We start from the raw sequence: 23,076 nt of genomic DNA on the forward strand, positions 1-23,076 counted from the left end.
GGTTGCATAAAAGGACAATAGAAGGAACAGTTGAATCACCCTGAATATTTCCTTTTCCTTTCTGTCTCTGTCCATCTTCTCCTTACCCCCGCCATGTTTTAACAGAAAACCTGTCCATAGGACGTAGAATGGTCAAAACGTTTTCGAGACTTTTGATAACACCATTGAACAACGTCTTGTCTTTGCTTGCGAGGGCGTTCAATAACTAATGCAACACATTTATTTTTGCTGAAACCAGGTTGGCTATAAAATCGTATTATTCAACATTATCTCCGATCAACGCGACGGCCTTACGCCACCTTACAGGGAGGGCTGATACGCCCGCATGATACTGCTCTATTGGTCGATGTCGAAGCCAACGTCTTGCTGCATGGCCAGTGACGATATTCGACAAAAAAATCTCACGATCAGCACCGCAACGCGCAAGCAATTCCGCACAGATGGTACTCCGTTGCTCTTCACGATCTTCTGTTAGGCTGGCATACACCTTCGAGTATCCCAACTGGTGGACGTGTGTGTCAGCAGCACCAACAGAGACGTCAAGTTGAGCAACGAGGTGTTTGATTGCGATCCGCCGATCACCTCGAGTGAGAGTGTCCGCACGTTCCAACGCTGCGGGAGTCGCAGCTGAGTGCGGCCGGCCGGCACGCGGGAGATCGGACAGGTTTGCGCGACCTAGTTGCTGTGATACAAGCGCCTCTCCCAACGACTTGCCGTGCTTTTGTTCACTGCCAGCTCTCTGAAGACATTCTCCAAGCGCCTATGAAAATCTGCGATGCTCTGCTTTTCCGCCAAAAGCAACTCAATGACACACGGATATTTGTGTGGGTTTACTGTTTCCAATTCTTAATCATTGGTACTGTCGTCATAAGATACTACTTTTGTCAGTAGCTGAACCCTATCAGAGCGTTAGGGACACAGTCCACGGTTGAAATTCACAACAATAAGTGTTGTGGTCTTTATTGTGAATAAGCAGCTCTCCAAGCTAGTGTGTCCTGTGGAAGACTCTTCATTCCGCATTACTAAAGCAACCGATATCCATACATAAGTTGTGTCGGAAAGGTTCTTGCCGCATGTCAGCATTCTATCTAATGAGACAAGGTATTTTTGATTATGGTAGTCTCTGACTATGCTAAGGAGACCAAGCCATGGGCAGGACTTCGATGATGCTAGAATATCATTGTGGTCCTCAGCAAGAATACTCGTATGATGCAGTTCTCAATGCTATTCTATCCTGTGCAAAACTCTTCATTTCCGGATAACTACTGGAATCTACATCCATTTGAGACTGTTCGTTGCATTCATATCTTGGACTCCCTCTCCAATTTTTACCTCACACACATCCCTCCTGTACTACATTGCTGATATCTAGATGTCTAAGAATGTGTCGTATCAACCAGTCATTCCTTTTAGTTAAGTTGTGCCACAGATTTCTTTTCTCCCCAGTGATATTCAGTACCTCTTCATTAGTTACAGATACACCAACTTCAGCATTTTTCTGTAGCACCACATTTCAAAAGCTTCCATTCTCTTCGTGTCTGAACTATTATCATCCGCATTTCACTCCCATACAAGAATATACTCCAAATACCTTCAGAAAAGGTCTTCCTAACACTTAAATCTATATTTGATGTTAACAGATTTCTGTTGTCCAGAAAAGTTTGTATTGCCATTTTCAGTCTACAATTTGTATCCTCTCTGTTTCTGTCATCAAGGTTATTTTGTAGCGCAGATAGTAAAAGCGCTTCTACTATTTTTAGTGTCTGATTTTCTAATCTAACTCCCTCAATATCGCCTAATTAATTTCGGCTTCATTCCATTACCCATATTTTCTTTGTTTAATGATCATCTTATCTCCTCCCCTCAAGACACTGTCCGTTCCTTTCAACTGCTTTTCCAAGTCCTTCACTGTCTCTGACAGAATTACAATGTCATCGGCAATCCTCAAAGTTGTTACACTAACGGAAAAAGACCGCACCACCAAAAAATAGTTAATGTAGAATAATGAAATTTCGGAAATACGTTTGTTTAGGTAACATAATTAAGTGATTAGGATTGGAAGATCACAGGTTAATGCAACTGCAAGATAAGCCATTTCAAATGTGAAATGCTGGTACATTAATAACTAGTGTAGCTTCCACGAAGTTGAATGCAAGCGTGCAAATTAGCACGCGTTGTGTTGTACGGGTGCCGGATATCGGTTTGTGGGACGGAGTTCCATACATGTTGCACGTGTTCGCTCAATACACGGGCGGTTAATTCTGTTTGTGGGTATGCTGGAGTTCTCCCATATATGCTCGACTGGAGACAGATCTGGTGATCGAGCATACTGTAGAGCATGTTGGGTTACAAAAGCGGTATGTGGGCGAGCGTTATCCTGTTGGAAAACACCCCCTGGAATACTGTTCATGAATGGCAGCACAACAGGTTTGTGGATATGCTGGATTTGTCCCATATATACTCTACTCGATACCGATCTGGTGATCGAGCATACTGTAGAGCATGTTGGGTTACAAATGCGGTATGTGGACGGGCGTTATCCCGTTGGAAAACACCCCCTGGAATGCTGTTCGTGAATGGCAGCACAACAGGTTTGTGGATATGCTGGATTTGACCCATATATACTCGATTCGAAACAGATCTGGTGATCGAGCATACTGTAGAGCATGTTGGGTTACAAAAGCGGTATGTGGTCGAGCGTTATCCAGTTGGAAAACACCCCCTGGAATGCTTTTCATGAATGGCAGCACAACAGGCCGAATCACCAGACTGATGTACAGATCTGCAGTCAGGGTGCGTGGGGTAACCACTAGAGTGTGTTCGTGCTGTCGTGCGACATTGCATCCAAGACCTCAAATCCAGGTGTAGGACCTGTGCGTCTATTACGCAGACAGGTTGGTTGCGAGGCCTCAACTGGCCTCTTTCTAACCAACACACGCCCATATCTGGCACAGAGGCAGAACCAGCTTTCATCAGAAAACACAACAGACTTCCAGACCGTCCTCCAATGAGCTCTCGTTTGACGCCACTCTAGTCGCAAATGGCGGTGGTTTGAAGTCATTGGAATCCACGCGACAAGGCAACTAGCTCGGAGCTGCCCTTGAAGTAACAGATTTCTGGTGCTCAGATTGTTGTTGCAGATGCATCGCGATGCAAGAGAGCCATACGCAGAACAAGATAGTCGTCCATTCGATTGCAGTCTTTCACGGCGTATTCCACTGACGAATTCTTCTCGTGTTATGGCCAGAACATGATGGGTACGAAACTCATTGAAACGTTGCGACAAGACGACGCCACCACTCGGCTGATAACCAGAGAAGAATTCATCACACGATAGTCATCTCTCTCGGTAGTGCAACATGGCCGTCCGTAGCTCGGTCTTCTGGACTGTACAATCATGTAAAGTGGCTACATTCCTGCCAAGTCTTTCTGCAGTACTGCAAAACAAACGTTCAGTCTATCGCATTCCTATTACACTATCTCTTCCGAACTCACTGAGGTATTGATAATGGCGTCTTTGTTGCCCTGAAGGTATTCTTCGTTCACATCAAATCACCACGTCCAGTCTCAAAGGTAACCAGCACTCAGAACCGTTACAGCGTGTATTTAAAACAAGCTTGATTTGCATCTTCATAGTGATGCTACTGGTGCGTGACAGGAGTGAAATCTGAATAGACGTCACCTTCGGGATGTAGAAACACGCCTACCAACTTTCGTTTATGTTGCTCAACTCCTTCCTTGTGTTGCCATTTTTTCCCCGTCAATGTACACTAATGGCCATTACAATTGCTACACCAAGAAGATGACGTACTACAGTCGCGAAATTTAACCGACAGGAAGAAGATGCTGTGATATGCAAATGATTAGCGTTTCAGAGCATTCACACAAGGTTCGTGCCAGTGGCGACACCTACAACGTGCTGACACGAGGAAAGTTTCCAACCGATTTCTCATACATAAACAGCAGTTGACCGGCGTTGCCTGGTGAAACGCTGCTGCGATGCCTCGTGTAAGGAGGAGAAATGCGTACCATCACGTTTCCGACTTTGATAACGGTCGGATTGTAGCCTATCGCAATTGCGGTTTACCGTATCGCGACATTGCTGCTCGCGTTGGTCGAGATTCAATGACTGTTAGGAGAATATGGAATCGGTGGATTCAGGAAGATAATACGGAACGCCGTATTGGATCACAACGGCCCCGTATCACTAGCAGTCGAGATGACAGGCATCTTATCCGCATGGCTGTAATGGATCGTGCAGCCACATCTCGATCCATGAGTCAACAGATGGGGAAGTTTGCAAGATAACAACCATCTGCACGAACAGTTCGACGACGTTTGAAGCAGCACGGACTATCAGCTCGGAGACCACGGCTGCGGTTACCCTTGACGCTGCATCAGAGACAGGAGCGCTTGCGATGGTGTACTCAACGACGAACCTGGGTGCACGAATGGCAAAACGTCATTTTTTCGGATGAATTCAGGTTCTGTTTACAGCATCGTAATGGTCGCATCCGTGTTTGGCGACATCGCGGTGAACGCACATTGGTAGCGTGTATTCGTCATCGCCATACTGTGGTATCACCCGGCGTGATGGTATGGGGTGCCATTGGTTACACGTCTCGGTCACCTCTTGTTCGCATTGGCACTTTGAACAGTGGACGTTACATTTCAGATGTGTTACGACCCGTGGCTCTACCCTTCATTCGATCCCTGCGAAACCCTACATTTCAGCAAGATAATGCAGGACCGCATGTTGCAGTTCGTGTACAGGCCTTTCTGGATACAGAAAATGTTCGACTGCTGCCCTGGCCAGCACATTCTCCAGATCTCTCACCAATTGAAAACGTCTGATCAATGGTGGCCGAGCAAGTGGCTCGTCACAATACGCCGGTCACTACCCTTGATGAACTGTGGTATCGTGTTGAAGCTGCATGGGCAGCTGTACCTGTACACGCCATCCGAGCTGTGTTTGACTCAATGCCCAGGCGTATGAAGGCCGTTATTACGGCCAGAATTGGTTGTTCTGGGTACTGATTTCTCAGGATCTATGCACCCAAACTGCGTGAAAATGTAATCACATGTCAGTTCTAGTATAATATATTTGTCCAATGAATACCCATTTATTATCTGCATTTCTTCTTCGTGCAGCAATTTAAATGGCCAGTACTGTGTTTGTCCTCCCGAGCTTTAGTTCCTACTTAAAATATTTCTTTGGTTTCCTCTACTGTTTGCTCAGCATACAGACTGAATAACACGATGGATAGGCTGCAAGCCTGTCTCACTCCCTTCTCAACGACTAGTTCCCTTTCATGCCCCTCGACTCTTACAACTGCCGTCTGGTCTCTGTACAAGTTGTAAATATTCTTTCGTTGCGTGTACCACCTTCTTTCCCCACCTCCCTTCAAAATTTCAAAGAGATTGTTCCAGTCAACATGGTCAACAACTTTCTGTAAGTCTACTAATGTAGATTTACCTTTCTTTAACGTATCTTCCAACTTAAGCCGTAGGGTCAGCATTGCCTCCTTCATTCCAAAACCAAACTGATCTTCCACTAAGTCGAGTTCAACCAATTCTTCCATTCTTGTGTAGATAATTCGTCTCAGTACTTTGCAGCCATGACTTCCAAAACTTATTGTTCGGTAATATCCACACCTGTCAGCATCTGCTTTCTTTGGAATTTGACATTCGTATTGAAGTTCGGAGGAAAGTTTCTTGTCTCATATAGTTTGCACACGAATTGTTTGGATGGTTGGAAAGATGTAAATGACGTATTTCTGTTTTAAAAACATTAGGTATAACTCTACGCGTTTTAAAACAGTTATAAAGTGTAGTGAGGCTGTTCGTTACGTGTTATGCTCTTTCAAGATGTTGTTTGTTGTAGTCTTCACTCCTGAGACTGTTTGATGCAACTCTCCATGCTACTCTATCCTGTGCAGACTTCTTCATCTCCCAGTACATATTGCAGCCTACATCCTTCTGAATCTGCTTAGTGTATTCATCTCCTGGTCTCCCTCTACGATTTTTACCCTACACGCTTCCCTCCAGTACTAAATTGGTGATAGCTTGATGCCTTAGAACATGCCCTACCAACCGATCCCTTCTTCTAGCCAAGTTGTGCCACAAACTCCTTTTCTCCCCAATTCTTTTCAATACCTCTTCATTAGTTAAGCGATCTACCCATCTAATCTTCAGCACTCTCCTGTAGCACCACATTTCGAAAGCTTCTATCCTCTTCCTGTCCAAACTATTTATCGTCCATGTTTCACTTCCATACATGGCTACACTCCATACAAATACTTTCAGAAACGACTTCCTGACACTTAAATCTATACCCGATGTTAACAAATTTCTCTTCTTCAGAAACACTTTTCTTGTCATTCCCAGTCTACATTTTATATCCTCTCTACTTCGAGCATAATCAGTTATTTTGCGCCCCAAATACCGAAACTCCTTTACTACTTTAAGAGTCTCATTTCCTAATCTAATTCCCTCAGTCTGAGGGTATTTCGCCTGTCTCATACATCTTGCTCACCAGATGCTAGAGTTTTGTCAGGACTGGCTCTCGCAAGGCTGTCAGTAGTTCCAATGGAATGTTGTCTACTCCCGGGGCCTTGTTTCGACTCAGGTCTTTCAGTCCTGTGTCAAACTCTTCACGCAGTATCATATCTCCCATTTCATCTTCATCTACATCCTCTTCCATTTCCATAATATTGTCCTCATGTACATCGCCCTTGTATAGACCCTCTATATATTCCTTCCACCTTTCTGCTTTCCCTTCTTTGCTTAGAACTGGTTTTCCATCTGAGATCTTGATATTCATACAAGTGGTTCTCGTTTCTTCAAAGGTCACTAATTTTCCTGTAGGCAGTATCTGACTTACCCCTAGTGAGATAGCTGGCCGGGGTGGCCGAGCGGTTCTAGGCGCTACAGTCTGGAACCGCGCGACCGCTACGGTCGCAGGTTGGAATCCTGCCTCGGGCATGGCTGTGTGTGATGTCCTTACGTTAGTTACGTTTAAGTAGTTCTAAGTTCTTGGGGACTGATGACCTCAGAAGTTAAGTCCCATAGTGCTGAGAGCCATGTGAACCATTTTGAACCTTAGTGAGATAAGCCTCTGCATCCTTACATTTGTCCTCTAGCCATCCCTGCTTTGCCATTTTGCACTTCCTGTCGATCTCATTTTTGATACGTTTGTATTCCTTTGTGCCTGCTTCATTCAAGACATTCACTCTGCTATTGAATTGCAAAGTTATCTGCATACTGGAATTTGCGACAGGTCAAGTTTGGCCGGTCTGCTGTATGGAGATCATGCAGTTTACTCGATTAGTATAGGCGATACTGCTTCATTATTTTGGTAACTGCCGAGCACCGTTTAAATGCCGCGTTCTCAGTACCACTAGATTCCAGTAACTGCTTCTGAGGCAAAAGGGGTGAACCGTCGGAATGAACGACAATGAAACGAAAGCGGGGATTTTAAACTCTGCCCCACGAGAAGTCTTCAAAGTGCATTAACGTGCCGGCACTCCTTTGAGCCGCGGGCTGTTTAAAATTGCTCAAAAAGCGTGACTTTTGAAGAGTTGCCCGCAGTAGCTTTTTAAGACCGAATCTCGCTTCACAGAATGCGGCTTTTTTCCCCTTTTACGCCCCGTTTTCGGCGGCTTGAAACGCGAGAGGGTTTACTTTCAACTGCTTAGCGGCGGTGAAGGATAAAGAGACAGAACTTGTGATGCCGTAGTACAGTCAGGTCCGCCAAAAGTTGGGAAGGACTTTCAGTAATCCGACCGCACATCTGCTCCCCGCTCGACTGATTCACCCCCCCCCCCCCCCCTCCTCACGGCTATCACTCGCTTTAATGAGAATTCAGCGAGCGCGTTCAACCTGTGTCATCGGACTCGTCTCGTGCCTTTAGCTGCCGCTCCAAAGCGGGAACAGCGTACAGAGCGTAGGCAGGTTTCACACTTGTCCCTTGGCCGTCTATACGGCGAAATGCAGGAAGATCTGCCGCGGATAGGCACTTGGTGCAGGGAGTGGCAACTGACCCTTAACATAGGCAAATGTAATGTATTGCGAATTCATAGAAAGAAGGATCCTTTATTGTACGATTATATGATAGCGGAACAAACACTGGTAGCAGTTACTTCTGGAAAATATCTGGGAGTATGCGTGCGGAACGATTTGAAGTGGAATGATCATATAAAATTAATTGTTGGTAAGGCGGGTGCCAGGATGAGATTCATTGGGAGAATCCTTAGAAAATGTAGCCCATCAACAAAGGAGGTGGCTCACAAAACATTCGTTCGGCCTATACTTGAGTATTTCTCATCAGTGTGAGATCCGTACCAGGTCGGGTTGACGGAGGAGATAGAGAAGATCCAAAGAAGAGCGGCGCGTTTCGTCACAGGGTTATTTGGTAAGCGTGATAGCGTTACGGAGATGTTTAGCAAACTCAAGTGGCGGACCGTGCAAGAGAGGCGTTCTGCATCGCGGTGCAGCTTGCTGTCCAGGTTTCGAGAGGGTGCGTTTCTGGATGAGGTATCGAACATATTGCTTCCCCCTACTTATATCTCCCGAGGAGATCACGAATGTAAAATTAGAGAGATTCTAGCGCGCACGGTCGCTTTCCAGCAGTCGTTCTTCCCGCGAACCATACGCGCCTGGAATAGGAAAGGGAGGTAATGACAGTGGCAGGTAAAGTTCCCTCCGCCACACACCGTTGGGTGGCTTGCGGAGTATAAATGTAGATGTAGATGTAGCTATACGGCCCCGTGTACACATCATTCCGCATGGGCGGCTCCATATTTATCCGCTTGCTTAAAGCATCACAGACGGGAAATGAGCCTTGGACTTCCTTTTTTTTTTTTCACCAGTCTTCTGACCCGGTGGCCCGCCACAAATTCCTCTGCTGTACCAACCTCTGCATTTCAGACTAGCACTTGCAACCTACGTCCTCAATTTTTTGCTGCATGTATTCCAATCTCGGTCTTCCACAACAGCTTTTGCCCTCTATAGCTCCATCTAGTACCATCGAAGTCATTCCCTCATGTCTTAACAGATGTGCTATCATCCTGTCCCTTCTCCTTGTCAGGGTATTCCACATATTACTTTCCTCTCCAGTTCTGTGCAGAACCTTCTCAATCCTTACCTTATCAGTCCACCGATTTTTTAAAAAAATGTTCAAATGTGTGTGAAATCTTATGGGACTTAACTGCTAAGGTCATCAGTCCCTACGCTTTCACTCTACTTAACCTAAATTACCCTAAGGACAAATACACACACACACCCATGCCCGAGGGAGGACTCGAACCAACGCCGGGACCAGCCGCACAGTCCATGACTGCAGCGCCCAGACCGCTCGGCTAATCCCGCGCGGCCCTATTTTTCAACATTCGTCTGTAGCACCACATCTCAAATGCTTCGATTCTCTTCTCTTCCGGTTTCCCCACAGTCCACGTTTCACTACCATACAATGCTGTGCCCCAAACGTACATTCTCAGGAATTTCTTCCTCAAATTAAGGCATATGTTTGACACTAGTAGACTTCTCTTGGACGACAATGACCTTTTTGCCAGTGCTGGTCTGCTTTTGATGTCCTCCTTGCTCTATCAATCTTTGGTTATTTTACAGCCTAGATAGTAGAATTCAACCTCATCCACTTCGTGACCATCATCCTGGATGTTAAGTTTCTCGCTGTTCTCACTTCTTCTGCTCCTGATTACTTTCGTTTTTCTTCGACTTACTCTCAATCTACACCACTGGCCAATAAAATTGTTGCACAAAGAAGAAAAGCAGATGATAAACGGGTATTCATTGGATAACTATATTATACTAGAACTGACATGTGATTACATTTGCACGCAGTTAGGGTGCATAGATCCTGAGAAATCAGTATCCAGAACAACCACCTCTGGCCGTAATAACGGCCTTGATACACCTGGGCATTGAGTGGAACAGAGCTTGGATGGCGTGTACAGGTACAGCTACCCATGCAGCTTCAACACGATACCACAGTTCATCAAGAGTACTGACTGGCGTATTGTGACGAGCCATTTGCTCGGCCACCATTGACCAGACGTTTTCAATTGGTGAGAGATCTGGAGAATGTGCTGGCCAGGGCAGTAGTCGAACATTTTCTGTATCCAGAAAGCCCCGTACAGGACCTGTAACATGCGGTCGTGCATTATCCTGCTGAAATGTAGGGTTTCGCAGGGATCGAATGAGGGGTAGAGCCACGGGTCGTAACACATCTGAAATGTAACGTCCACTGTTCAAAGTGCCGTCAATGCGAACAAGAGGTGACCGAGACGTGTAACCAATGACACCCCATACCATCACGCCGGGTAACACGCCAGTATGGCGATGGCGAATACACGCTTCCAATGTGCGTTCACCGCAATGTCGCCAAACGCGGATGCGACCATCATGACGCTGTAAACAGAACCTCGATTCATCCGAAAAAATGACCTTCTGCCATTCGTGCACCCAGGTTCATCGTTGAGTATACCATTGCAGGCACTCGTGTCTGTGATGCAGCGTCAAGGGTAACCGCAGCCGTGGTCTCCGAGCTGATAGTCCATGCTGCTGCAAACATCGTCGAACTGTTCGTGCAGATGGTTGTGGTCTTGCAGACGCCCGCATCTGTTGATTCAGGGATCGAGACGTGGCTGCACAATCCGTTACAGCCTCGCGGATAAGATGCCTGTCATCTCGGCTGCTAGTGATACGATAAACCGCAATCGCGATAGGCTACAATCCGACCTTTATGAAAGTCGGAAACCTGATGGTACGCATTTCTCCTCCTTTCACGAGGCATCACAACAACGTTTCACCAGGCAACGCCAGTCAACTGCTGTTTGTGTATGAGAAATCGGTTGGAAACTTTCCTCATGTCAGCACGTTGTAGGTGTCGCCACCGGCGCCAGCCTTGTGTGAATGCTGTGAAAAGCTAATCATTTGCATATCACAGCATCTTCTTCCTGTCGGTTAAATTTCGCCTCTGTAGCATGTCATCTTCGTGGTGTAGCAATTTTAATGGCCAGTAGTGTATATTCTGTATTGATTGGCCTGTTCACGGCTTTCAGCAGAGCATGTAAATCTTCTTCTCTTTCACTCAGAATAGCAGTGTCATCAGCGAATAGTATCATTAATATCCTTCCACCTTGAATTTTAATCGCACTCCTGAACCTTTCTTTTATTTCCATCATTGCTTCTTCGATGTACAGGTGGAACAGTAGGGGCGGAAGACTACATCCCTATCTTACACCCTTTTTAATCCGAGCACTTCGTTCTTGGTCGTCCAATCTTATTATTCTCCATTGTCTCTTGTACATATTGTATATCCCTATAGGTTATACCTATTTTTTCATAATTTCGAACATCTTGGACCATTTTAAATTGTCGAACGCTTTTCCCAGGTCGACAAATTCTATGAACGTGTCTTCATTTTTCTTGTCTTGCTTCCATTATCAACCGCAGCGCCAGAATTGCCTCTCTAGTTCCTTTACCTTTCCTAAACCCAAAATGATCGTCATCTAACACATCTTCAGTTTTCTTTTCCATTCTTCTGTTTATTATTCTTGTCAACAACACGGATTCATGAGCTGTGGCCGGCCGTTGTGGCCGGCGGTTCTAGGCGCTTCAGTTCAGAACCGTGCTGCTGCTACGGTCGCAGGTTCGAATTCTGCCTCGGGCTTGGATGTGTGTGATGTCCTTAGGTTAGTTAGGGTTAAGTAGTTCTAAGTTCTAGGGGACTGATGACCTCAGAAGTTAAGTCCCATAGTGCTCAGAGCCATTTGAGCCAAATAACGGTAATGGAAGAAGAGGTTTAATTATGAAAGAAAAAGAAAAAGATACGCGGATAACCTACTACGAACAGTAATATCGAAAACAGCTTCATTCAGTTTGTGACCAGCACTGCAGTAACATGCCACATAAAGGCACACAACACTTTGATAGAATCAGGACAGTGGCTTTATTTTTGGCAGGTCATAACAACAGGATGTTGCCAGTCGGTTTCGTGTCACTAGGAGTGGCGTGTCTGAGGTATGGAGAAAGTACAGAGAGGTGGGAAATGTGAACAACAGACCTCGCAGTGGTTGTCCTCGTAAGGCAACACCAATGCAAAATAGTTTCCCCTAACTTTCCGCTCGCAGGGGCCCACCATGTTGTTGTTGTTGTGGTCTTCAGTCCTGAGACTGGTTTGATGCACCTCTCCATGCTACTCTATTCTGCCCAAGCTGCTTCATCTCCCAGTACCTACTGCAGCCTACATCCTTCTGAATCTGCTTAGTGTATTCATCTCTTGGTCTCCCTCTACGATTTTTACCCTTCACGCCGCCCTCCAATACTAAATGGATGATCCCTTGATGCCTCAGAACATGTCCTACCAACCGATTCGTTCTTCTAGTCAAGTTGTGCCACAAACTCCTCTTCTCCCCAATTCTGTTCAATACCTCCTCATTAGTTATGTGATCTACCCATCTAATCTTCAGCATTCTTCTGTAGCACCACATTTCGAAAGCTTCTATTCTCTTCTTGTCCAAACTATTTATCGTCCATGTTTCACTTCCATACATGGCTACACTCCATACAACTACTTTCAGAAACGACTTCCTTACACTTAAATCTATACTAGATGTTAACAAATTTCTCTTGTTCAGGAACGCTTTCCTTGCCATTGGCAGTCTACATTTTATATCCTACTTCGACCACCATAAACTGCCAGAAATATTGGAATTGACTTCTCCCGGGCAATAGGGATTCGTATCTCAGACCAAACAGGGTGTAGAACACTGCGTCAGGGTGGTCTTCATTCCAGAAGACTGATGAGAAGTTTTGTACTAAACAAACAGAACCGACGTAATCGAAGGACCTGGACTCTTACCCATAACATTGGACCATTGTAGAGTGGAGTCATATCATGTTTCCTGATGTGAGAAAGATTGGTTTGCGAGCGAACACTAGACGTGTTAGGGTTTGGGGAAGCGCTAGACGACATCAGGAACGCCGATACGTTCAGGAAGTCCATCCGTTTGCAGGTGGAAGTGTAATGTTCTGGGAGGCAGTAATGATGGGACGGTGGACCCCTCTAATTCCCAGCTACGGCAATTTTACCGGTCCCCGATACCTCCAAGAGGTTCCTGCAAACGACTGTAAGGTCCTACAAACGTGCAGTGGGTGACTTTTGTCACCCACTGCACGTTTGTAGGACCTTACAGTCGTTTGCAGAAAACTCCCCCTAGCCGTCAATCAGTCTCGTATTCTCATTCTGGTACAGTTTGAATGATTGACGGCTAGGGGGAGTTTTCTTTTTGTTTTGACCGCTAACGTAACTTTTCTACATCGTTTTCGTCACCACCTTCGTTTCTCCGTTCTGATTTTTAATAATACTAGCGAAAATAAACAGCGGAGTGACCACGCTGTAATGAGGTCACAAGATGAACTAACAAGGGGAGGCCGCCAATTGTGAAATTCAGATTCGATTCATACTGCGCATAATAAAAGTTCATGGCCAGAGGTGTAATGTGGCAAAGCACCAAGATGCACTTCTCAGCCGTTGTCGAGAAAATCGACAGTTAAAAGAAACCGTTGTGGTGAAATACTCTCTACGATTAATGATTTTCTACAGGGTCGTGGCGCAGCGGTAAGCGCTCGGGTTCGTAATTCAAAGGTCGCCGGATCGAATCTCGCGCCATGCAATTTTTTTAATATTAGTTTTTTGTAATTCAAATATATATATATATATATATATATATATATATATATATATATATATATATATACTCCTGGAAATTGAAATAAGAACACCGTGAATTCATTGTCCCAGGAAGGGGAAATTTTATTGACACATTCCTGGGGTCAGATACATCACATGATCACACTGACAGAACCACAGGCACATAGATACAGCCAACAGAGCATGCACAATGTCGGCACTAGTACAGTGTATATCCACCTTTCGCAGCAATGCAGGCTGCTATTCTCCCATGGAGACGATCGTAGAGATGCTGGATGTAGTCCTGTGGAACGGCTTGCCATGCCATTTCCACCTGGCGCCTCAGTTGGACCAGCGTTCGTGCTGGACGTGCAGACCGCGTGAGACGACGCTTCATCCAGTCCCAAACATGCTCAATGGGGGACAGATCCGGAGATCTTGCTGGCCAGGGTAGTTGACTTACACCTTCTAGAGCACGTTGGGTGGCACGGGATACATGCGGACGTGCATTGTCCTGTTGGAACAGCAAGTTCCCTTGCCGGTCTAGGAATGGTAGAACGATGGGTTCGATGACGGTTTGGATGTACCGTGCACTATTCAGTGTCCCCTCGACGATCACCAGTGGTGTACGGCCAGTGTAGGAGATCGCTCCCCACACCATGATGCCGGGTGTTGGCCCTGTGTGCCTCGGTCGTATGCAGTCCTGATTGTGGCGCTCACCTGCACGGCGCCAAACACGCATACGACCACCATTGGCACCAAGGCAGAAGCGACTCTCATCGCTGAAGACGACACGTCTCCATTCGTCCCTCCATTCACGCCTGTCGCGACACCACTGGAGGCGGGCTGCACGATGTTGGGGCGTGAGCGGAAGACGGCCTAACGGTGTGCGGGACCGTAGCCCAGCTTCATGGAGACGGTTGCGAATGGTCCTCGCCGATACCCCAGGAGCAACAGTGTCCCTAATTTGCTGGGAAGTGGCGGTGCGGTCCCCTACGGCACTGCGTAGGATCCTACGGTCTTGGCGTGCATCCGTGCGTCGCTGCGGTCCGGTCCCAGGTCGACGGGGACGTGCACCTTCCGCCGACCACTGGCGACAACATCGATGTACTGTGGAGACCTCACGCCCCACGTGTTGAGCAATTCGGCGGTACGTCCACCCGGCCTCCCGCATGCCCACTATACGCCCTCGCTCAAAGTCCGTCAACTGCACATACGGTTCACGTCCACGCTGTCGCGACATGCTACCAGTGTTAAAGACTGCGATGGAGCTCCGTATGCCACGGCAAACTGGCTGACACTGACGGCGGCGGTGCACAAATGCTGCGCAGCTAGCGCCATTCGACGGCCAAGACCGCGGTTCCTGGTGTGTCCGCTGTGCCGTGCGTGTGATCATTGCTTGTACAGCCCTCTCGCAGTGTCCGGAGCAAGTATGGTGGGTCTGACACACCGGTGTCAATGTGTTCTTTTTTCCATTTCCAGGAGTGTATATATACTCCTGGAAATGGAAAAAAGAACACATTGACACCGGTGTGTCAGACCCACCATACTTGCTCCGGACACTGCGAGAGGGCTGTACAAGCAATGATCACACGCACGGCACAGCGGACACACCAGGAACCGCGGTGTTGGCCGTCGAATGGCGCTAGCTGCGCAGCATTTGTGCACCGCCGCCGTCAGTGTCAGCCAGTTTGCCGTGGCACACGGAGCTCCATCGCAGTCTTTAACACTGGTAGCATGCCGCGACAGCGTGGACGTGAACCGTATGTGCAGTTGACGGACTTTGAGCAAGGGCGTATAGTGGGCATGCGGGAGGCCGGGTGGACGTACCGCCAAATTGCTCAACACGTGGGGCGTGAGGTCTCCACAGTACATCGATGTTGTCGCCAGTGGTCGGCGGAAGGTGCACGTCCCCGTCGACCTGGGACCGGACCGCAGCGACGCACGGATGCACGCCAAGACCGTAGGATCCTACGCAGTGCCGTAGGGGACCGCACCGCCACTTCCCAGCAAATTAGGGACACTGTTGCTCCTGGGGTATCGGCGAGGACCATTCGCAACCGTCTCCATGAAGCTGGGCTACGGTCCCGCACACCGTTAGGCCGTCTTCCGCTCACGCCCCAACATCGTGCAGCCCGCCTCCAGTGGTGTCGCGACAGGCGTGAATGGAGGGACGAATGGAGACGTGTCGTCTTCAGCGATGAGAGTCGCTTCTGCCTTGGTGCCAATGATGGTCGTATGCGTGTTTGGCGCCGTGCAGGTGAGCGCCACAATCAGGACTGCATACGACCGAGGCACACAGGGCCAACACCCGGCATCATGGTGTGGGGAGCGATCTCCTACACTGGCCGTACACCACTGGTGATCGTCGAGGGGACACTGAATAGTGCACGGTACATCCAAACCGTCATCGAACCCATCGTTCTACCATTCCTAGACCGGCAAGGGAACTTGCTGTTCCAACAGGACAATGCACGTCCGCATGTATCCCGTGCCACCCAACGTGCTCTAGAAGGTGTAAGTCAACTACCCTGGCCAGCAAGATCTCCGGATCTGTCCCCCATTGAGCATGTTTGGGACTGGATGAAGCGTCGTCTCACGCGGTCTGCACGTCCAGCACGAACGCTGGTCCAACTGAGGCGCCAGGTGGAAATGGCATGGCAAGCCGTTCCACAGGACTACATCCAGCATCTCTACGATCGTCTCCATGGGAGAATAGCAGCCTGCATTGCTGCGAAAGGTGGATATACACTGTACTAGTGCCGACATTGTGCATGCTCTGTTGCCTGTGTCTATGTGCCTGTGGTTCTGTCAGTGTGATCATGTGATGTATCTGACCCCAGGAATGTGTCAATAAAGTTTCCCCTTCCTGGGACAATGAATTCACGGTGTTCTTATTTCAATTTCCGGGAGTATATATATATATATATATATATATATATATATATATATATATATATATATATATATATATATATATATATATAGTTGCTTATGCATGTTGGTGAAGGCGGATCGCTCTCCAATTGTTCCGCCTCCATTTTTCCGATTGTTTAACAGGGTGTACCAAAGCTCTCCCGTCCGCACTGATTTTTGACGATGTTATAAGTTGCGCTAGGGACCGCATCTACCTTCTTTCGAAGTTAGCAGGCAACTACGCTGTTATGCGGCGGCTCGTTTCGGTCCATTCAACATCTGTCCTCCAAGTGTAACGAGCGAGTAACGGAGTTTATATTTCATACCTGCCACAGCAAATTTGTGTTCGTGGGATCTCTATTCTAATTCGAACGTTTAACTTACGCTATACGTATTCGTTTCGGAATATCGTTTCTACGTCTTCTGTTAACTATACGTGGTTAACATTATGAAGACAATTAATAACATTTGTGAAATATATATATATATATGCACATTTGAATTTAAAAAAAAAGTTGCATGGCGCGAGAATCGATCCGGCGACCTTCGGATTACGAACCCGAGCGCTTACCGCAGCGCCACGACGCTGTAGAAAATTGTTAATCGTAGAGAGTATTTCACCGCAACGGTTTCTTTTAACTCGATTTTCTCGACAACGGCTGAGAAGTGCATCTTGGTGCTTTGCCACATTACACCTCTGGCCATGGGCTTTTATTATGCGCAGTATGAATCGAATCTCACAATTGGCGGCCTCCCCTTGTAAGCACTCCAGACGGACGGAAAACGTACGAAAGAAATCAGCACTGAACTGCGCAGCTGCTGCTGCGGCCGTATAGGGCAAGCGCGTGACAGCCAATGGCTAGCATCACCTTTCTCCGCGTGTTATGTCAATCACTTTATTTTGAGATAGATATAGTGTATCGGCGGCAATCTGTAAACCGGTACGCCGCAGTCCAATGTCCGGGCAAAAGGGCGACAGTGTCATGCAGTGATCGCATTCTCCGTACGGGGCTGCTGGTTCCCGAGCAAAGTCAGACGCAGCGTTTTTGTCGTGCATAGGATGAAGTTTCGATGACAAAGCAAGACCACACCGTAATCAAGCAGTGTCTCGGCATGGCCAGCACAGTCTCCAGACATGAATGTAACTGAGCATTCATGGGACCTGTAGGAGGTGGCCATTGCACAGCGTCTGAACCCGCCAGACAATCTCCAGAACTTGCTCACTGAAGAGTGTGACCTCGTACCGCGAGATAAACTTGATCTACATCTACATCCATACTCCGCAAACCATCTGACGGTGTGTGGTGGAGGGTACTTTGAGTACCTCTATCGGTTCTCCCTTCTATTCCAGTCTCGATTTGTTCGTGGAAAGAAAGATTGTCGGTATGCTTCTGTGTGGGCTCTAATCTCTCTGATTTTATCCTCATGGTCTCTTCGCGAGATATACGTAGGAGGGAGCATTATACTGCTTGACTCCTCGGTGAAGGTATGTTCTCGAAACTTTAACAAAAGCCCGTACCGAGCTACTGAGCGTCTCTCCTGTAGAGTCTTCCACTGGAGTTTTATCTATCAACTCCGTAACGCTTCCACGATTACTAAATGATCCTGTAATGAAGCCCGCTGCTCTCCGTTGGAACTTCTCTATCACTTCTATCAACCCTATCTGGTACGGATCCCACACTGTTGAGCAGTATTCAAGCAGCGGGCGAACAAGTGTACTGTAATCTACTTCCTTTGTTTTCGGATTCCATTTCCTTAGGATTCTTCCAATGAATCTCAGTCTGGCATCTGCTTTACCGACGATCAACTTTATATGATCACTCCATTTTAAATCACTCCTAATGCCTACGCCCATATAATTTATGGAATTAACTGCTTCCAGTTGCTGACCTGCTATACAGTAGCTAAATGATAAAGGATCTTTCTTTCTATTTATTCGCATCACATTACACTTGTCTACATTGAGATTCAATTGCCATTCACTGCACCATGCGTCAACTCGCTGCAGGTCCTCCTGCATTTCAGTACAATTTTCCATTGTTACAACCTCTCGATATACTACAGCATCATCCGCCATAAGCCTCAGTGAACTTCCGGTGTCATCCACAAGGTCATTTATATATATTGTGAATAGCAGCGGTCCTACGACACTCCCCTGCGGCGCACCTGAAATCACTCTTACTTCGGAAGACTTCTCTCCATTGAGAATGACATGCTGCGTTCTGTTATCTAGGAAGTCTGCAATCCAATCACACAATTGGTCCGATAGTCCATATGCTCTTATTTTGTTCATTAAACGACTGTGGGGAACTGTATCGAACGCCTTGCGGAAGTCAAGAAACACGGCATCTACCTGGGAAGCCGTGATTCGCAGAGCGGAAAAACTCATCCGTGTCCGGGAAGGACATACAACTAAAGTCAGATAATCATCACCATGAGATGATTTTTTTATAACTAACCAAATTCGTCCTAGTTTTCAGAAGTAATTGTGTTTATTTTGTTAATAAGGTATCGTGCAAACCTCAGTGGGTGTACTACGGCGTGTTCAAAAAGTCTCTCCGCAGTGCCTATGATTGTTAACCGCGTGTGCCGTATGATTGTTCTCCTGCCTGCGTTACTTCCCTTCAAGTGGACTCTCCCAACGTTCCACTGTTTCCTTTATGTCAGCCAGCGTCAGTAGTATCGTTGGTGTGTGTCGTTACGTGTTGACGTGAACGTTTAAGTTCAGTTCCTATGTTAGTTTGTTTCGTTTTTGTCACTGGTAAAATGCTAACCATTGAAGAACGTGTGTTTGTAGTCGAACACGTATTCAAATCTGGCGGTGAATGCACAGTTTCAGTTCGTCAAACATTTAAATCAGTTTTCCCGGTGACAGCACTCCCACATCGCGATACTGTGCGAGATTTGATTAACAAATTTCGAAATACGGGTTCAGTGACAGATGCACCGAGAAGTTGTCGTCCTAGCGTTTTGTCTGAGGATTAACTACTCTATATTTCCGATAATATGTCCATGAGTCCCAATAAGTCAGTGAGAAAACTCGCCCAGGAAATCGATGTTAGTGTCGGAACGGCCCACACAGGTGTAAGGAAAAAATTAGAACTTTTCCCTTACAAGGTGACAGTCGTGCAAGAACTGAAAAATACTGATCATGGCAAGAGACTGCATTATTATCAATGATTCAAAAATTTCGTTCAGCAGAATGAAAGAGATATTCTTAATTAAACGTTTTTCACTGATGATGCGTGGTTTCATTTATCCGGGTACGTTCAAAAATGGCTCTGAGCACTATGCGACTCAACTTCTGAGGTCATTAGTCGCCTAGAACTTAGAACTAATTAAACCTAACTAACCTAAGGACATCACACACATCCATGCCCGAGGCAGGATTCGAACCTGCGACCCTAGCGGTCGTTCGGCTCCAGACTGTAGAGCCCAGTTCTACCGCACGGCCACTCCGGCCGGCTATCCGGGTACGTGAACTCGCAGAATTCTCCTATGTGGAATACTGCAAATCCATTGTGATTTCGTGAAGAACCACTTCATTCTGTGAAAATAGGAGTTTGGATTGCAATTTCTAGACGTCTGAATCTGGGTCCCATATTTTTCAACGAAACAATAAACGCACAACGATACTGCAGTGATATTTTGTACCCATTCGTAAGAGAACTTGTGTTATGTGAAATACTGAACGGTTATTTTCAACAAGATGGGGCAACCGCGTATACAGCTCGCGTTTCGATGTCGTTGCTTGCTGATGTTTTTGGTGATCGCATAATTTCACAGGGACTTTGGACTTCACGATCGCCTCACCTAACACCACACGACTTTTTCTTCTGGGTTGTAGCGAAAGCGACTGTCTATAAAAACCGTCCAAAATCCACCGACGAATTGAAAACTGTAATATCCACTTTCACTGCTTCTCTTACAGAAGAAATGTTACACCGTGTGTTTGGAAACATGATTAGACGAATTGATTTGTGTATTCAGCAACAGGGGGGACACTTTTAACATTTATTGTGAAAATTTGTAAGTAAAAATGAATATTTAATAAATTAATAACTTGTATTTCACTGAGTTTCATTTCGGTTTATTCACTGCGGCATACGGCACGCGCGGCTAACAATCATATAGCACTCCGGAGAGACTTTTTGAACACTCCGTATGAGTCATTGTAGTAAACTCTATAAAGGCGCGTTTACACTGGGTTCGCAACATTGTTCACAACGTTATTCGTAACATTGTTCGTGGCTAGTAATGGACTACCGATGTTCGCAACACAAAATCAGTGTTCCACGGCTATGTCGGTAGAGATCAAAGAAACATTGTTCGTGACCTGGTACCACCAAATTCCGCTACGCAGCGCTAGTTTTCGTTTGCTCTGAGTGAGTATTTTGGTGTTTGCCTTGATGGAGTGTGGTGGTGCGTTTATTTCATGTCCCTTCATTTTTATTTGAAGTGGAGTGGTCACTCGACAAAATTTTCCAGCTCATGTCGCTCTATGTGGCAGAGGAGTGCCTGTGGAATGTACGTTGCGCAAGTTACAAAAATACTAAAAAATCAAACGTGATTCATTACAAAAACTTGCTGCCGCACTTGGCACCAGCAGCAGTGACGTGGACAAAAAAATTAAATCTCTCTTGTCTCAGTACCGACGAGAGAAAAGAGAAATAGAGGAAAGTAAAAAAACTGGATTTAGTATTGACACCCTTTACGAATCGAATTGGTTCGGATTTAAATATCTACGTTTCCTGGATGATAGTGAACTATTTGGAACTATCTGAGACATGGATGGCTTTGATAGGAGTCTCCTGATGCCAGAAAACGAAGAGTAACAGCAAGTCTTTGATTCACAGGGATTGCTTTTCTGAAATTTGTGACTTTCTTTGAAACAACTGGTCCTATAATATTGAACAATATTTCAAAATCTGACGGCGACATCCTACAGAAGTTGCGAAAGCCAGAACCGTCTTCCAAATTCAGCTCATAAAGCATGTCATTCCCGCCACGTCTTCTATATTATGTTTTGGTCTACCGACGACGACTTCATCGTTTTCTCTTTATTTGGTTAAGTATTATTAATGCAGCACCAAATGTCATTAATTCTTCCTCTTCACTTGACATTGCGTATATCTTGATGTGAATACACAAAGTAACTTATCAGTCCACCGCAGCAGACTATGCGAATACGTAGAAATGTTGGTCGCTATTGTAAAAGGGAATGGGAACAACCAACAATGTTGCCAACATGTTCAGGGAACAAGTTTCTCACTAATGTTCCGAACAAAAACATGTTCTGAGCTCAATGTACTCCGCCCCCCGGTAGCTGAGTGGTCAGCGTGACAGAATGTCACTCCCAAGGGCCCGGGTTCGATTCCTGGCTGGGTTGGAGATTCTCTCCGCTCAGGGACTGGGTGTTGTGTTGTCCTAATCATCATCGTTTCATCCCCATCGACGCGCAAGTCGCCGAAGTGGCGTCAGATCGAAAGACTTGCGCCAGGCGAACGGGAGGCCCTAGTCACACGGCATTATACAGGGTGTTACAAAAAGGTACGGCCAAACTTTCAGGAAACATTCCTCACACACAAAGAAAGAAAAGATGTTATGTGGACATGTGTCCGGAAACGCTTAATTTCCATGTTAGAGCTCATTTTAGTTTCGTCAGTATGTACTGTACTTCCTCGATTCACCGCCAGTTGGCCCAATTGAAGGAAGGTAATGTTGACTTCGGTGCTTGTGTTGACATGCGACTCATTGCTCTACAGTACTAGCATCAAGCACATCAGTACGAACGTGGTTTTGCAGTCAGTGCAATGTTTACAAATGCGGAGTTGGCAGACGCCCATTTGATGTATGGATTAGCACGGGGCAATAGCCGTGGCGCGGTACGTTTGTATCGAGACAGATTTCCAGAACGAAGGTGTCCCGACAGGAAGACGTTCGAAGCAATTGATCGGCGTCTTAGGGTGCACGGAACATTCCAGCCTATGACTCGCGACTGGGGAAGACCTAGAACGACGAGGACACCTGCAATGGAGGAGGCAATTCTTCGTGCAGTTGACAATAACCCTAATGTCAGCGTCAGAGAAGTTGCTGCTGCACAAGGTAACGTTGACCACGTCACTGTATGGAGAGTGCTACGGGAGAACCAGTTGTTTCCGTACCATGTACAGCGTGTGCAGGCACAATCAGCAGCTGATTGGCCTCCACGGATACACTTCTGCGAATGGTTCATCCAACAATGTGTCAATCCTCATTTCAGTGCAGATGTTCTCTTTACGAATGAGGCTTCATTCCAACGTGATCAAATTGTAAATTTTCACAATCAACATGTGTGGGCTGACGAGAATCCGCACGCAATTGTGCAATCACGTCATCAACACAGATTTTCTGTGAACGTTTGGGCAAGCATTGTTGGTGATGTCTTGATTGGGCCCCATCTTCTT

General features: G+C 46.4%; 1 protein-coding gene across 1 annotated transcript in view; it reads left to right on the forward strand.

Moving 5' to 3' along the window:
• Window positions 1-23,076, forward strand: part of LOC124552612 (unconventional myosin-Ia) — a 730,641-nt gene that overhangs the window by 364,921 nt on the left and 342,644 nt on the right. The gene's annotated exons all lie outside the window — the stretch shown is intronic.

This window comes from Schistocerca americana, chromosome 10 (genome assembly GCF_021461395.2).
Source record: "Schistocerca americana isolate TAMUIC-IGC-003095 chromosome 10, iqSchAmer2.1, whole genome shotgun sequence".
NCBI classification, from domain to species: Eukaryota; Metazoa; Arthropoda; class Insecta; order Orthoptera; family Acrididae; genus Schistocerca; species Schistocerca americana.